Consider the following 6,133-nt stretch of genomic DNA (forward strand, 5'->3'; position numbering starts at 1 on the left):
AAATACAGCAGACTTGTAATATATGATAAATGTATCTGACATGAAGCTTGTGTGGGGGAGACGTTAGTAATCAAACGAATGAAAAGCGGGTGAATGAAACGAACACAGAAATCTTGTACTCTTTTAATAAATATGGGAATTGGTTGAAAATAAATACTTACACAAGAAACACAGGTTGTCACAGAGAGAAGGGTCTAGTTACTTTCAGGTGTCGACCACCATTTGCACATTTTTCTTGAAGTGTCAAGTCCATTTACTTGGACTCGTTGGAGTCATAGTAGCGACGCTGGGGAGGGGCGTAGCGGGGAGCCTCAAAGGACTCGAAGGATCCGGACTCGAAGGATCCGGAGTCGAAGGAAGCCTCACCCGAGTACTTGACGTCAGCAATGTAGCCATCGTCACCGTCCACGTAGTAGGTCACCGTCTGGCGGCGACCGTCGGGAAGCAGCACGGAGTACGACCCCTGGGTGTTGTCACCGTCGCGGGCCTCCTGGTGGCCGTAGTGGTTCTCGGAAGATTCGTCACTCACGGCCCAGTTGAACTCGTACTTGGCCTCGCTGGACTCGAAGGACTCGTGGGACTGTTAAAGAGAACGCCGTGAATGCTTCCATGCTTAACAAGAAAGCTGTATTAAACCATTACAATGACATTCCTGGAGAAATGTTAAGGATTTTTTTTCTCATCTGATATAGGTGTATTCCTAGGGAATCTTAACTTCAATAGAAAGAGTATGACTAGGGCCGTTATAATATTCATCTTTATTCTCAATTTCTCTCTCGATGCATCTTGCGCAAAAATACAGCCTTTGTCATAAAGAAATAAGTTTTGTCTAATGAAAATAGGTTTAGGGAATAATGAAAATTTGTTCCTGTTTAACCAAAGTTATCCACAAAATGAAAGGAAAAAATAAAAACAACAATGTTACTTACCCCAGAGTCACCATACCCTCTGAACTCTCCACTTTCAGCGGTGGCCAGGGCGGCCAGGCCCAGAAAAATGAGGATCTGAAAACGGAGGATATATACTAAATTTTTATATATATTATATATATTTTTATGTATATTATGTATCTATATATATATATATATATATATATATATATATATATATATATATATATATATATATATATATATATATATATATATATATATATATATATCCCATTGGATCCCAGGGGTGCTGGGCGGGGCATTGCACTGGGAGGGCACTAAGCGTACCGCCCTCCGCCTATCGGCTCATAGTCGCGAAGCTCATAAGTCCCTACCAGGGGGTTCCCTGCTTTATAAAGACTTGAAAAATCTCAGTTCCGTCCAATGCTCTGGACACTGGGCTCCAATGGGATATATATATATATATATATATATATATATATATATATATATATATATATATATATATATATATATATATATATATATATATATATATGTAGTTTATGATTTGTTGTTCCATTTGTTGGAGAAGTTTATGCAGTTTAGTGTCTCCCTCTAGTAAAAGGGCTAATTAAGTCTTTACCCAGCCTCTCAATTTCGAGCAATCACTCCCAAACTGAATAAAATCTCTAGCACAAAGCAGAAATTAATAATATAAATGTGTCGTCAGATTCAATCGTTAAGGAGAAACGTGATCGTCTGAGTGAATATGTAATGACAGGGGTAGTGCTGAGGAATTTCTATCAAATCGTTTAAGTTACAGTACTACGAGTAATAGGTATCGCATGCTAAGCTGTATTTTTAAAATTAAGTTAATCCTATTCTTTTTCATTGTAGCCTATACCGATAAATTCAATATATCACAAAGCAGCCATGATTTCATTATACTGTATGTTTAAAGAAATATATTCAGCTGTACCTTCGTGTTCATTGTTAATGGCAGCTCTGTCGAAACTAGTGACCAGACTACCGTGGACAGCCTAATATATATATGCCCACTTGACCCTCACAACCCTATTTCCTCACCTCATCAAGTTTCTACTACCTTACCCCTTACCGACACTGGCCCGGTTTTTGTACCATATAGCATCAGTACTGGCGGGCACGTGAAGCACTTTCGTTTTTACTCAGAATATTGTAATCGTATAATGACAGTTGCCAGTGTTAGTGGTTGGTGATGGAGGGGCTGTAGCAAAAAATTACCTATACACTACAAGGACGTATTCTTCCTTAACATTTCGCTTCCACCAGAAACTTTTTATTTACCTTCATGGAGACTTTCTATGGTGAAGGAATTTAAAATGGTTATGACTAAATTCTCCAGCTCGAAAAGTCACCTCTGAGATAAAGTACAAAACAAAAATATCGTCTGGAGAGTCTGAAATGAAACAAAGATAAACGACAGCCACCTGTAGGAGTTAATTTGCGGGTAAGTTGGTGTAGCAGAGAGGAAAAGTTTGAATGTAATGGAGATGAGATGTCTGAGGAGTATGTGTGGAGTGACGCGTATGGATCGAGTGCGAAATGATGAAGTGCGAAGAACTGGAGTTGTTCGGGAGATGGCTGGTAGAGTTGAGCAGAGGGTGTTGCAATAGTTTGGGCATATGGAGAGAATGGATAATGAGCGATTGGTGAAAAAGATAACTAGATCTGATGTGAGAGGTGTAAGACTGAGAGGAAGACCACGAATAGGATGGATGGACAGTGTGAAGAGAGCGCTGGATGCGAGAGGGATGTCTGTTGAGCAAGGAAGAGTGGCTGTGCGTGACAGAAATAAATGGAGAGAAATTGTGAATGAATAAGTGATGACGCAGCCCTGAGGGGATATTCTCCCGCATTTGGTCTGATCAGCTAGTCAGGTCAGGTGCGGGTAAGGGGATGGGTCTGTTATGATGTGGCAGGGGTAAACCAGTTCTGCTGTCGGGCCCTGCTGTGGATGTCACTGCTTGCATTGCGCAGTTGACCCTTGTGCGGTGTGATGCGGTGAGGATCTGTCCGTTCTCCCCTTTGGGGCTAAGATGCGAATGAATGTGTTTGAATGGATGAGTAAATGGAGAGTGAGTCGTCCTGTCTCGGCTACCTCCCTTTCCTTGGGGGAAGCAGCCTAGGTATATAGATAGATAGATAGAAGTTGGTGTGATGGTTGTTGTACGTGTTGTGGTCCCTGGAGTCAATAAACACACGTAATTACAGGTGTGTGTGTGTGTGTGTGTGTGTGTGTGTGTGTGTGTGTGTGTGTGTGTGTGTGTGTGTGTGTGTGTGTGTGTGTGTGTGTGTGTGTGTGTGTGTGTGTGTGTTGTGGGAGGGCTGGGTGTGGCTGTGGCGGGCAAGGAATTGTGCATGAGATTTAGGTCAAGGCCACTCCAGTACTCACCATCAGTCATTACATATCTGTTGACCAGCCACTTACATTCACACTGCTAATGAAAAGAGCCGAGGGAAAAAACTAAGTGGAAAGGGCATCAAGTATTTAACTCCAATTACCCAAGGCGTTTTCTTTCTTCTCTCTCTCTCTCTCTTTTACTACAAGATAATTTCAGCCTAGAGGACGTTTGTAGTGGTGGGGCAGTGAAAAGTAACATCTAACTCTCCATTTCGAAAGCCTCTCTCAGGTTTAATAATGCCATCTTGAGAGAGCAAGAATAAAGCTGAACATAGTTTTTTGATCAATACTGTATTTAATCTGTATTTAATCCTACTACACTCTTGTCAGCTGAATAAGATGGCCAGGAAGGAGCAGGAGTGAACTAAAAAGGGCATTTCCTTGTTGAAGCTTTTAACCGAGTGATGCCTCATAGGACTGCAAAGGCGATCCTGATGTGATGGACAGGGTTGATCATAATTCCGAGCAAGACTATCCTTCCTCAAGTGAGCCATTGATATAAGGGAACTGACCAAAGCGAGCTCTTGTCATTACTCCTACTTAGAAATTCACATTCGCTCTTCTCTCAGAACACGGGATTCTAGTGAAGTACTGAGATTGTAACAGAAAAGACCTAGAATGATTAAATATGCATGTTGTGTTTAGTCCCACAGTTTGGAGCTGAAAATGAATTGCCATAAGAGTTTGTGGTATATCTGAAAATATCTTCAAAGGGAAAAGAAACATGTTGATGACTAGGTATGAAGTGTAAAATGATAAACGAACATAAATAAACAACTAAATTAAAGTAAACAAATTAAATTTATGTATGTATGTATGCATCTCTCTCTCTCTCTCTCTCTCCCTCACCCTAATAAACACATACAGTAAACTTAATCAGACTTCTGGAGTTCTTGTATTAATTCTTCCAGGTTGGTCTGTATTTCGAACCAGGATGAACCCCTAGAAACCCTGAACACGAAACCCCGGAGCCACAAACTGCTGAATTTCGAAGCCAGATCGAAATATAGCAGAGATGTAGAGCGAACTGGCTAAGGATGGAGAAGAGAGAGGTTTGGAAGGTGCTGACTTGGGGTGCTGGGGCTGCTTATTCTACAGTTCCATTCTATCTTTGCATATTACTGAGATTTAGGTTAACTTGCTCATAATTTCCGGGTACAGTGAATGTTTTGTTATGCACTGTATACTTAGGTAATGGAGTGATACCTCCCTGTGTCTTTTTTTTCCCTCCTATATTTTAAGTCACGTTCTTGCTGTTTTTCTGTTCCCTGTTACTTTATTCTGTTCGAAGAGTTTCATTGGTATCTGGTAAATGTCAAAGGTATATGCTAAGTCCAAAGCTCACTACACTCTCACTCAATAAAGGTACCATAGTGTTTAGGCGTAATCTAAAAATCTTTCGCGAGTAGTCCACTGTTAATATGGCAATGGTAGGATGAAATACTAGGGTAGGAGGGGAGGTCAGGAAGAGTTGTGGGGTAAGGGAAGGTGTGGTGGTGTGGTGATGGGAAGGTGTGGTGAAGGGAGGGTGTAATGGAGTTGAATTTGGGAAAGTGTGGTGTTGTTTGTTAGATTTAGGGAAGATATTTTGTAGTTTGGTAATTTGGGGAAGGTGGATGTAGTCAGGTACATTTAGAGGTGTGTTGTGGTTTGGTAGATTCAGGGAAAGTGCGTTGTCGGTTTGATAGATGTAGGGAAGATCTAGTGAGTTTTGGTAGATCCAGGGAAGGTGTGGCGTGGTTTGGTATATTCTGGGAAGGTTTGGTGTGGTGGGGAGGGGTAAAGCTGAGGCAGGGTGAGGGAGGTGTGATGGGATGGCGTGAGGGAAAATGAGGTAGGGTGAGGTAGTGTGTGGTGTGGTAGGGTAAGGGGTTCTGGCATATGCTGGATTGAGGGAAATGAGGAGTATGTATAGCAGGGTGAGGATAAGTTTCGTAATGTGATGAAAGCTTTGTAGTAAAGTGATTCGAACGATGTTTTGTAAGATGAAGTGAATCTGTATTGCACACCTGTTATTTGAGAAGCGAGACCCATAAACCCATTCACAAAGCTGTCCACGGTGTAATTTAGTTCGACAGCTACAAAGGAATTCTGTTTTGAAGGGATCATTCGCACTTCAATGTACATAATCTCCCTTATCCTCCTTCACTAAGAGGTCTTCTCGAAAACTAAATATTATTGCTCTGCGTAGAAAGTTGCAGCAATTGTTGATGTAGGAACGATGGTGCACAAAGAGCAGAAAACAAGTAGAGATTTGTGGAGTTTTAAGTGGAAGGTGATTGTTGTATAAGAATAATTTCTAGTAGAATAAGAAATAACAGCTTGAAAAATAAACATAAACTGTTTGTTATTTTGAGAGAGGTTTCTTACATATAGTTTTGTTTATAAGTGGATTTTACTCCTTTATTTTCTTATTCTTGTGTTTGACTCTTGCCATCTCCAGAAAATTTAATTCAACTTAAAGAATTTTCGAACTGGAAAGGTTAACAACAATCTTCTCTGAGTCCTTCATTACTCAAGATCCTTCTCATCTTGAACAAAATTGTCTTGGGGTAGTATGAGAAAGAACGATGGAAAATACGTGTTAGAGAAGTGGATAAGATGGAGGCAGACATGGATAGGCACTTGGCAAAGACTAGTATAGCTCACCCTTTCCTCGACGTGGCACAATAGAAGAGAGACGCAAGGTCGCTTCATCAGAGGCTGACCTATATATTGCACAGAAATTAGTAACGACATTGCCTTGTTTTGGCGCTTGTTGGTGATCTGATTCCCCATGTTCCATCAGTTATATTTCTTTTGTTTATCCGGACCA

At 40.9% G+C, this 6,133-nt stretch overlaps 1 pseudogene; it reads right to left on the minus strand.

The window, feature by feature from the left end:
• Positions 1–253: 253 nt before the first annotated feature.
• On the minus strand, positions 254–1,866 carry LOC145403161 (uncharacterized; annotated as a pseudogene).
• Between the last annotated feature and the right edge of the window lie 4,267 nt (positions 1,867–6,133).

The sequence above is a fragment of the Coenobita brevimanus genome, chromosome 60, assembly GCF_032717465.1.
Source record: "Coenobita brevimanus isolate Jiangsu-jjx chromosome 60, ASM3271746v2, whole genome shotgun sequence".
NCBI lineage: Eukaryota > Metazoa > Arthropoda > Malacostraca > Decapoda > Coenobitidae > Coenobita > Coenobita brevimanus.